The 12,246-nt window shown below is 38.2% G+C and overlaps 1 pseudogene; it reads right to left on the reverse strand.

Moving 5' to 3' along the window:
* Positions 1–10,297: 10,297 nt before the first annotated feature.
* LOC114025414 lies at positions 10,298–10,778 on the reverse strand (annotated as a pseudogene).
* Between the last annotated feature and the right edge of the window lie 1,468 nt (positions 10,779–12,246).

Raw genomic sequence — 12,246 nt, forward strand, 5'->3', positions numbered from 1 at the left:
AAAAACCTCAAAAGAAAATACCCTTCCTTCCTCAATAAATTCAGTACCTGGCTCACAATTATTCTCTCCTCCCCAGCTCTTGCCCTCATACTCAGGGACTTAACATAAGTATTGACTATACCTCAAATATCCTAACCGCTCAGTTCCTCAACCTATTCATTTCCCATGACCTCACTCCACCTCAGCCATATACAAAGATGGTCATATCCTTGATCTTGCCATCACCTAAAAATGTGCCATCTCCATGTTCAAGAATTCCAATATCCTCTTATCTGACTATAATCTATTGGCTTTCCACCTCTTCCTCTGCCTTCCCTTCCCAAACCATATTCTTCACAATACCATCATCTCGAATCTTTTGACCTCTCAGTTCTCTCCCAGGCCATCACCCCTGCAACTCTCTCTTCATTTCCTCTTGACCCCTTTGTCAAGTTCAACTCTAAGCAGTGCTCTTATCTTGAGTCCCTAGCCCCCTTATCATATAACTAGTTATGACTTGTTAAGCCTCAGGCTTAGATCACTTCCACCATCACATCCCAGCCTTTGCTCTTACACATAGTGATATTGAATGAAAGTAGGGAAAATCACACAACTGTTCTGATTGGGTCTACTACAAATTTCCATTACAACAGTTTCAACTGTTCTCTCACTGCTGCTAAGTGATCCTGTTGTACTTCCCTTACTGACTCAGTATCCCACACTCCACAGTTCATCTTCCAAAACTTTTCAACTATCCTCAAACCTCCTATGGCTCCTCCCTCCCTCCACACTCTCAGGTGAGAATCTTGCCTCATATTTCACTGAAAAAACTAAGGCCATTTGCCATGACTCCCTCTCTTTTTCCATCTCATACCACTCATGCCTTCACCCCTGTCTCACATGAATGAGTGGCCTTACTCCTTGCCAAGGTTAACTCCTCTGCCTGTACAAATGATCCTATTTCATCTTGAGTCTTATAATAGATTGCCCCCTCTGTCATACCCATTCTGCCATTTGTTTTTCAATTTCTCCCTGTATACTGCCTAGAAACATGTCCACATCTCCCCCATCTTCAAAAAAAAACCTCATTTGATCCTTCCATTCCCAGTAAGTGCTGCCCTATATCTCTTCTGCTTCTTTTTTACTAAAATCCTTTAAAAGACTGTCTATGATAGTTATCCCCACTTTCTATTCTCTTGCCCTCTTCTTACTCTTTTGCAAATGAACTTCTGACCTCATCATTCCACTGAAATGCTCTCTCCAAAGTTACCAATGATTAATTAATTGCCAAATCCAGTGGCCTCTTCTCAATCCTCATTTTCCTCAACCTCTCTGCAGACTTTGACGCTCTTGATCATCTCCTTCTCCTGGATGTCTTCTTCTCTCTAGGTTTTTGGAACACTACTCTTTCCTGATAATCCTCCAATCTGACCACTCCTTCTCAGCCTCCCTTGCTGCATCCTCATCCAGATCATACCTTCTAACTGTAGGCAGTGTACTACAGGCTTCTGTCCTGTGCTCCTTCCCTTCTCCTTCTATACTACTTCACTTAGTGATCTCATCAGCTCCCATGGATTTAATTATCATCTCTATGTTAATGATTCTCAAATCTACCTATCCTGTCCACATATGATATATTTGGTGAGACCAAGGAAGAGTACATTTGACTGGACATGCTTGAGAACCAGGTTATGGATATCTGCATGCTACTGGCTTTGGTCTGCTATGACTTAGAGCATTTCCCCGGGCAACTGAAGCTCAGCTACCCATTTCCTGGGGGAGAAGACATGGGTTTTAGGGGGGAAAGACCACTTTTGTGGATTATATTGTGTATGATGTCCTTAACAAGAACTGAAGTTTGAGCCCAATTGCATGGATGAGTTCCCAAACTTCAAAAATTTCTTAGCCTGATCCCATGGTCTGAATAATGTTGCTGCCTACATAACTTCTGACCATTTCTACCCCAAGCCAGTCTTTGAACAAAGATGGCCAACTGCAGCAATAAGTAGTGTCCAGTAAGGACCAGAGACCCAGGAGGAAGAACCATCATTGACTCTGCTGACCCACCTGCAATCAAGAGCTGGCAAAACTTTCCTGGTTCTCACCTCAGAAACTGAGTTTTCTAATAAAGGGCTTTAACTATATACATATATGTATATACACACACACACACATGTATGTGTGTATATACATATATACATACATATATATTGACCTGTTTGGCATATATTGAGGTCTATGGTGTGAAATTTAAATCAGTTTTTATTTTGGGGACAAGCAGCTATTGTTTTGCCATTTTACCCAGTGTCTTGTTATCCTAAGTTTATCAGACACTAGTCTAGTCTATATATCTGATTTTGACCTTTTTTGGCTAACTTCTTCCAATCATCTATATTCCTATTATTTTATCCATGTAGTTTTGATAATTATTGATTTATAGTATAAATTTGCATAGTATATTGGAATAATTTGAAATTTGATAATTCTATTCCCCCATTCTCATTTTTTCATAATTTCCATTGATATTAACTTGTTTCTCATTGTGAATTTGTTGTCATTTTGCCTAATTCTATAAAATATACCATTGATATTTTGATCAGTAAAGCACTGAACCTATAAACTAATTCATGGAATACTGTCATCCTTATTTTCAGCCTCACATAACCATGAACATTGAACATACTTTCAATTACTCAGTCCTCCCCTCATTTTCATTTTTTTAAGTTTTAAATTAAGATTTTTTTTAAACCAAAGGTCAAGAGATTATAGTATTTCTTTGATAGTCTTAACAAAATATGGCATTTATGAATTTGATTATATGAAAATAAAAGTTTTTGCACAATAAGAAGTAATGGAGCCAAAATAAAAAAGAAACAAACTGGGGGAAAATATTTGTATAAAACAGCTCCAATAAAAGTCTAACATACAAAATTTATAAATAAATACACAATTTATAAGATTAAGAATCATTCTTCAATTAATAAGTGGTCAGTGAATATGAGTAGGAAGTTCTCAAAAAAAGAAATGCAAGCTGTCAATAATCACATTAAAAAATTCAAAATTTTTAATATGAGAAATGCAAATTAAAACAACTACAAGATTCCACTACAAAATTAACAAAGATAACATACAATGACAATATTTGGGTTGAAATTATATCTTGTTCCTGTCTTCCTGACCACCAAAACCCCAGCTAATATAGTAAATAATTATAAGTAGCCAATATAAGCTAAAAATAGTAGGAAATAAGTATGTAGTCACTTGCAAAAAAAAAAAGTATAAAGTCACTTGCAAAACTGTCTCATAAATTAGGGGAGAATATAAGCCACTTGCATACTCCCTCACGAATTAACTGAAGTCCTGAGACTATGTGCTAAATTAAGAGAAGTCAGCTAGACCTCAGTATAAAGGTCCCTCAGTCCCAATAACTGCCCTCAATTGGTAAGCTTTATGTAAGCTCCAGAAATGAGCAATGAAACTAACAAAACATTACGTAAATGAGGAAATCCAGGGGCAGCTAGGTGGTGCAGTGAACAGAGCTCTGGTCTTGGAGTCAGGAGGACCTAAGTTCAAATCCAGCTTCAGACACTTAACACTTACTAGCTGTGTGACCCTGGGCAGTAAAAAAAAGCAGAATTTCAGAGTTGAAAGAGAACTTAGCAGCCATATAGACCAACCCATAGCTGAAAAATAATCTCCACTACAACAGACCTGGCAGATAATCCTCCAGCATTTGCTTAAAGAATTTGCTCCAGTGAAAGAGAACCCACTATCTAATACAAAAACAATCTATCTTGGGGTAGTTCTAATGAAGTGTAATTCCAGTTTTGGAGGACCACAAAGCATAGGTACTTTGGAGAACCACAACACATATAGACTAGGAAGGCTAGAATATGTATGGGTGCGCAAGAAACCCTGTTAGGCTTTCTGGTTCTGGTCACCTTGGAAATGACTTCTGTCTAAGGTTGGAGGATGAGGTTGGGGTGGGGTGGGGGAGGGGTGAAGAAACCACTTGAACACTTAAAGGCCATTGTAGGGTTACTAATTGACCTAATTTCAATATTGTTGTGTCTCAGGGAATAATGAGACCCAAGGAGTGGGAGAGAAATGGGGGACTGTCAGTAGATGGAGCAATCGGAACACACATTTATTAAGCTCACCATCTTATGGGCATGGTTTGTGGTGCCCCAAAACAATTACAATAGTCACATCAAAGATCATTAATTACAAATCACCATAACAGATATGATAATAGTAATGAAGAAGTTTGAACTATTGCAAGATTATCAAGACACAGAGGCACAATTTGAGCATATGCTGTTGGGGAAATGGCGTCAGTAGACTTGCTGGAGGCAGGGTTGCCACAAACCTTCAATTTGTAAATAAATAAATAAATAACCAAAAAAAAAACCACACAATATCTGTGAAGCTCAATAAAGCAACACACAATAAAGTGAAGTATACCTGTAAATGACTGCCAAACAAGAATAGAGGTTGACTGGGAGAAGACCAGAGCCAGTCAGAGGAAACAGAGCAGGTAAGCCCAGAAGAGCATTAGTTGCTGACCAAACAAGGATTAAGTTGGAGACAGCTAACGTAGAAAAGAAAGTTGCCTAGACCCAGAACTGGATCAGAAGGTACCACAGACATTTAGTGAGAATAAACCAAGTGTAATGCATAGTTTCTTTCTCCCCCTGCTTCCCCAGAGCAATGCGGAAGAAATTTTGACCCAAAATTCACAGCTCAATTTCATTCCTTTTGTATTTCCCTCAGGCTGAGAAGAGGAATCTATATGGGAAAATTCAACCCTATTAACATCTTGATACATATTGTCCATGTCTATTCGCATTTTTATGTTATATAATACTGTCAATAAATCACAAGACCATTAATAAGAATTTGCCTAATTGTATGATTTTGGAGGGTTTGAGATTGATGTGGGAAGCTAACCCATATGAGGTGGGGAGTTGGAATTGGGGCTTGAGTAAGAGTTTTATCTTCTTTTTTTTTTTTGGTAAATTCTGATTTATTTCAGGACGTGCTCCCTAGACTTTGAACTCAGAGAGAGAGAGAGAGTTAAGAAAGGAGAGAGAGAGAGAGAGAGAGAGAGAGAGAGAGAGAGGGAGAGAGATTGTCCCTGTGTATACCTTTTGGTACTCTTTCTAGCCTAGCATAAAATGATACCTCAGCATACATACTAGTCATTCCCCTCCATTTTTCCTATTCTTACTCTCTGAGAACAAATATAACAAGGCTAATCTTTCTTCATGACAATCTTTCAAATGTTGTTGTTGTCCAGTTGTTCATCTTATCCAACTATCGTCCATGGAGTTTTCTTGGCAAAGATAATGAAGTGGTTTGCCATTTCCTTCTCCAGCTCATTTTACAGATAAGGAAATTGAGGCAAACAGGGTTAAGTGACTTTCCCCAGGGTTACACAGCTAGTGTCTGAGACTGGATTTGAACTCAGAAACTTAGCTGCCCATAAAAAACTCAAATATGACTCTATCTTTATCCCTATCAAATTCCATTTTATAAGAAGATGGCCAAAAGGATCAGGAAACAAGATCTATGATGAAATCAATATATACATTTTATGAGGTGGCCTTAACAATGAGTTATTGGAATAACAAAATTTTAGATATATACAAGAAAAAGTACGTGGTCTGCTACAGAAAATCATTTGTAAATTTTGTCAGCTGCCTTCCCATATTTTTGTTAAGAGCAACCTCTATATACATGTGTAAATAATTTTCACAAAGATGTTATGGAGATGAAAAGTAAACATAGGTCAATAGCCACTGATGTTTTTTATTTCATTTTTTCAGCAGTAATGCTGTTAGTAATTTTTTTCTAATCAGTTGCTACCCTCTCCTTTCAGATATCTTCAGGACTGATTTTTCACACTTTAAAAAGTGGGTCACCTCAAGAAAGGATTTGTTATATGTTAGTCTGGTCCAATTGCCTCTATCTTCATCTTTTATGACATTTCTACTTTCTCATCTGCGAGTTCAAATGTGGTGGTTGAAAATATTTTACTAAAGAAAAGTTGACAGTTCTGATTCATTTTACATCCTTTTGTTGTTTTTCCAGTATCATCTTTAAATGCTCTTGGGAAAATCTGCTTTAGTTAATGTATCACAACAATCTGTGCAGACTAATTTTCCCTCTACTAACTTTTCTTGTTTTTGTGAGATAAATTCTGCTTATAATTTCCCAACATCATTCCCCATAACACAAACCAAATGAGTTTATATTCTAAGTCAGCATTGCCTTTGACTGTCATCTCTTCCCACTTAGACCAAGAGTGCCGGCTAACATTGTTTCTGACCTCCTTTTGGCCTCCTCTTTGTGGTGATTGGTTCAAATTGGTTAAATTTCTGTAGAAAATCATTGCAGCATGAATACCTTTTTTTATTATCCACCTACCATTTTTTGCATTCATAGCTTAAAAAAACAACAAACAACAACAGGCCAAGGCAGATGTACTTTACTTTTAGGGGACACGTGGAAGAAGGAGGATGGATTTTTCCAAGGACAAGTGCCAGAGTTAGGATAGAGAACAGGGTATAGAGTTAGGGAAACACCTGTAAGTGTTTGCTGAAGAAATAAAATAGATTTGTATGTTTTCTCAACCTACAGAACAATAAGGCAGATAGGTATGACTCAGAGAGCAGAGATAGAAGGGGGGCCATTAAGAAATGAAGGTAAAGCCAAATGCAAATGCTTGTAAGAATTCCTGTGGCTTTAATGATTTGGGGAAATAATCCACAGAGTTGTACAAAAGTTGTTGGCTTTGGGTTTGTTTGTTTTTTTCAGGGAGGGGGAAGGGTTGATTAGGACTTATTATTTTATTGGTATAGGGAATTTTCCTCTGAGGAAACTCCCTGTATCAGTACAAATCAGTCACTACTCTATTATTCTTTGATTTACAGTCTTAGAAAGCTGCCTGAGGCAGAGAGGCTCCTTGCCCAAGATCATGAAGTCATGTAAAAAGCTGCAAAGTCTAGAGAGGTGCAGCGTGGTAGGCCAGAGCCACAACTAAAATTAAGGAGGAATTCATGCGCTATACAGGCTTTTTTATAGTATGGGATATGAATCCTTCACCAGACTTAAGTGGTCAAAGAGGAAATAGGTCTACGGAGATAGGAAAGATTAGCCTCCTATGGGAGCAGGGAGAGAAAGAAAATGCTTTGCCTAGAGGAAAAAAAAAAATAGGATGCCCTGGATATAGTAAGGTTAGGAATAGGTAAGAATGAATAAAGTTGATTGTCCAAGACAACAGAAATGAGAACCTCTGATCGGGCCATATGTAAAGAGAGACCTAGTTTCAAATCCTACTTCTGATGCTAAATGTGTTACCATAGTCAAGTCATCTAACCTCTTAGCCTCAATTTCTTTATCTGTAAAATGGAAATAACATTTATTGTGCTGACCTATTGGTCAGGTCAATAACCTATGGAGTTATTGAAGGTATCAAATAAGAAAATGTATAAAAATACCTTTACAAACCTTAAAGTGCTATAAAAAGGTCAGTTATCTTCATCATCATAATCACCACAATCCTCATCACCCAACCCTGAGCACTAAAGTATAGTGCCCTATACCAATGAAATCAAAGTTATTCACTGCCCATCAGTGCAGGGCACTTGCATTCAGTCTTAACCATCTTCACTGGTCCCTTGAGTCTTAGTACAATGGACCTGAGAAGAGATACTAAAGCTGAGGTTTTTTTCAGTGGTCTTGAGAAGTCCCTGGCCTTGGTCCCATCACCATTTGCCGGTGTTGATCCTATAGATTTCTGTTTTTGGAACAGTAACAATGGCTTCTTCTCTTAGGTGCATCCAGCACACATGTGCCTATCTTGTACACAGTTACAACAAACTCCCATCTCCACTCTGTAGGCTCTTTGCACACCATTCCAAGAGCTCCAATACTCACTTGAGATCCTTAGTTCTTGGGAACCTGAACAGCCATCCTAAAGGCTGCCAGTTTGAACCTGTTTTATAAGATAAACCTTGTGTTCACTTCAACATTCAACTGCCATTCTTGAATGGATTGCTCTGGTATCCTTTCGGCTGAAATTAGTTATCTCTGGCTACTGTCCTTATCTGTGTGTCTTGCACCTTCTTCCCTGATCAGTTTTAAGTCATTGGCTCACTGCTCAAGCAACAGAAGTTGCTGCCCAGGTCTCCTGAGCACTTGGTCCAGGCTGGTGTTACTCAGTGGGGATAGCATCTTCTCTCACTCTCTGCAGCATCATCTCCAAACTCTGCACAAAATGGGAGACCTTTTGCATTCCTCTCTACTCTCCATATCTTTAAAGTGGCAGTACAGTACCCTCAAGCCATCAGGCAGAATATCCAAAGGACATGACAATTTTAAGACTTGTAAAACAAAAGTCAAGACACAGGCATTTTGAGGCTCTCAAGTAGGCACCTTCATTTCTCTGCATCAGGTATCTGTCACATTTGTAAATTTTTCAAGTCATGATCCCATGTGGGTTCAACTGCTTCCTCCCAAGTGCTCCTGTGAATGGTCATAACTATCTGCATTGTGTTGAACCACTTGTCTCAGTGGCTGGCCCATTGCTTGAGCCCATGCTTCTGATGATATTGAGCATTGACTAAAGTGAGGATGTCTCTCTCACATTCCAATAATGCTGTCAGACATTCCATGGTCCCCTCTTCCTTTCAAACTTGTTAAGGAATAATGTGTTTGAGATAAAGAGCTATTAACCAATCTCTGAATGCCTCTATCTCCCTGTATACTTGGCTTCACAGATCCAGATAGCTCACACAAGGCAACAGTTGCATTGCCCACACACTAAAACACCTTAGAGAGGCAAAATAATGTAATCAGAAGAGGACTAGACCCAAAATAGTGTGATCAAAAGAGTACTAGACTTGTGACTAGAGTGACAAGACCCAAATACCAATCCCAGTTCTGACATTTACTAGCCATGTAACGCTTATGTTCAATTTCCACATCTGTAAAACGGAGATAATAATATTTGTGCTCCCTGCCTCATAGAGTGGTTAGGAGAATAACACTTTGTAAACCTTGTTGCTGCTGCCGCTGGTCAGTCACGTCCAACTCTTCCTGACCCCATTTGGGGTTTTCTTGGCAAAAACACTGCAGTGGTTTGCCATTTCCTTCACCAGTTCATTTTACAGATGAGGAAACTGAAACAAAGTTAAGTGACTTGCCCAGAGTCACACAGCCATTAAGAGTCTGAGGCCAGATTTGAACTCATGAAGATGAGTCTTCCTGACTCCAAGTTGAACTCACAAAGATGAGTATTCCTGATTCCTGGTCCAGCACTGTATCTACCGTACCATCTAGCTGCCCCATTTATAAACCTTAAGGTAGCACATAAATAGGACATGTTGTCAGTCAGTCAATTAGAAGCAGCTAGATGCTAAAGTGGATAGAGTGCTGGGCCTGGAGTCAGGAAGATCTGAGTTGAAATACGGCCTTCAAACACTTGCTGGTTGTATGACCTTGGGCAAGTCAATAACCTCTGTTTGCCTCAGTTTCCTTAACTGTAAAATGGGGACAACACTACTTCCCAGAATCCTTGTAAGGATCAAATGATAAAACATTAGCAAAGTGCTTCGTATAGTGCCTGACACATAGAAGGCAATACATATGCTATTGTTATTATTAGTCAGTAGGTTTTTTCATCAGCATTCGCAACTATAGTTTATGGGTACACTCCAAATCAACAGTTCTTTGTGAGGGTCTATGTTCATCTTTGTGCCCTCTAACTGAAGAGCCATTTTTTTACACTTAATAGTATTTTTTTTGAATTACATATAAAAGTAATTTTCAACATTCATTTTCATAGGATTTGGGTTCCAAATTTTTCTCCCTCCCCCCGCCCAAGACAGCAAGCAATATGATATAGGTTATACATGTAAAATCACGTTAAACATAATTCCACATTCGTCATGTTGTGAAAGAAGAATCAGAACCAAAAAGAAAATCCACAGAAAGAAAAAAAAAGTGAAAATAGTATACCTCGATCTGCACTCAGACTCCATAGTTCTTTCTCTGGGTGCAAATAGCATTTTCTATCATGAGTCTTTTAGAATTGTCATAGATCCTTACATTACTGAGAAGAGATAAGTCTATAAAAAGCTGGTCATCACACAATGTGGCTGTTACTGTGTACAATGTTCTCCTGGTTCTGTTCACTTTACTCTGCATCAGTTCATGTAAGTCTTTCCTGGTTTTTCTGAAATTCTCCTACTCATCATTTCTTTTTCTTTTTTTTTAACCTAACAATTTTTTACTGTTTTTATTTTACAGCCATTTATGCCATGAATTTGTAGGGGATCGGTTCCAACAGCTCAGGTTCCTTGCCATTGGTTCTCACAAAGTGTGCTTCTCTAGGTGGAGCAGGCTGGCTCTTCAGTTGAACCCAAGTTCCTTTTTCTTTGGCTTCTATCTTCTTCTGATCATTTTCCTTTACCTGCTTCAGGAAGCTATCTCTACTCTTAGAATGCTTAATATGCTCAATACGCACATTAATTCTCTTGGCTAGAATCTTGCCCTTAACCTGTTTGTTTACAACAATGCCTACAGCATGTTGAGTAACATTATAGACCCGTCCAGTCTTGCCATGGTAACATTTGTGGGGCATTCCTTGCTGAAACGCGCCCATGCCCTTGCTATCTACAATATCATCTTTCTTGTATATTCGCATATACATAGCCAGAGGGACAACACTGTTTTCGAAAGGGCCTAGAAAACATGTATCATGTCCCTCTCCGTTTTCCTTTTGTGTTCATCATTTTGGAAAGTCACTGCAATATGGCGGAGCTAGCGGAAAGCCCTACTCCTCATTTCTTATCACAAATTGTTCAGCCATTCCCCAACTGATGGGCATCCCCTCAATTTCCAATTCCTTGCCACCACAAAAAGAGCTGCTATAAATATTTTTGTACATATGAGTCCTTTTCCATTTTTTATGATCTCTTTGGGATACAGACCTAGTAATGGTATTGCTGGATCAAAGAGTATACACAGTTTTATAGCCCTTTGGGCATAGTTCCAAATTGTTCTCCAGAATGGTTGGATCAGTTCACAACTCTACCAATAATGCATTAGTGTTCCAATTTTCCCACATCTTCTCCAACATTTATCATTTTCCTCTTTTTGTCATATTGGCCAATCTTATAGGTATAAGGTGGTACCTCAGAGTTGTTTTAATTTGTATTCATCTAATCAATAGTGATTGAGAGCATTTTTTCATATGACTATAGATAGCTTTGATTTCTTCATCTGAAAACTGCCTGTTCATATCCTTTGACCATTTATCAGTTGGGGAATGACTTGTGTTCTTATAAATCTGACTCAGTTCTCTATATTACAAATGAGGCCTTTATCAGGAACACTGGTTGTAAAAATTGTTTCCCAGCTTTCTGCTTTCCTTCTAATCTTGGTTGTGTTGGTTTTGTTTGTGCAAACATTTTTTTAACTTAATGTAACCAAAATTACCCATTTTGCATTTCATAATGTTCTCTATCTTTTATTTGATCATAAAGTCTTCCTTTTTCCATAGAACTGACAGATAATTCCGTGCTCCCCTAGTTTGCTTATAGTATCACCCTTTATGTCTAAATAAAATACCCATTTTAACATTATCTTGGTAGAAGGCGTGACATGTTGGTCTATGCCTAGTTTCTGCCAAACTATTTTCCAATTTTCCCAGCAGTTTTTGTCAAACAGTGAGTTCTTATCCCACAAGCTGGAGTCTTTAGGTTTATCAAACAGTAGATTACTATAATCATTGGCTACTGTGTCTTGTGTACCTAACCTATTCTCCTGATCCACCACTCTATTTCTTAGCCAGTACCAAGTAATTCTGATGATTGCTGCTTTATAACACAATTTAAGATCTGGTATAGGTAGTCCACCTTCCTTTGCATTTTTTTTCCATCAATTCCCTTGATATTCTGGACCTTTTGTTCTTCCAGAAGAATTTTGTAATATATTTTCTAGCTCTATAATAATTTTTGATAGTTTGATTGGTATGGTACTGAATAAGGAAGTTAACTTAGGTAGAACTGTCATTTTTATTATATTAGCTTGGCCTGCCCATGAGCAATTGATAATTTTTCCAATTGTTTAGATCTGACTTCATTTGTGTGAAAAGTGTTTTGTAATTGTGTTCATATAGTTCCTGGATTTGTCCTGGCAGGTACACTCCCAAATATTTTATATTGTCTACAGCTATTTTAAATGGAATTTCTCTTTCTG

The sequence above is a fragment of the Vombatus ursinus genome, unplaced genomic scaffold (assembly GCF_900497805.2).
Source record: "Vombatus ursinus unplaced genomic scaffold, bare-nosed wombat genome assembly UNPS02014830.1, whole genome shotgun sequence".
Lineage (NCBI taxonomy): Eukaryota > Metazoa > Chordata > Mammalia > Diprotodontia > Vombatidae > Vombatus > Vombatus ursinus.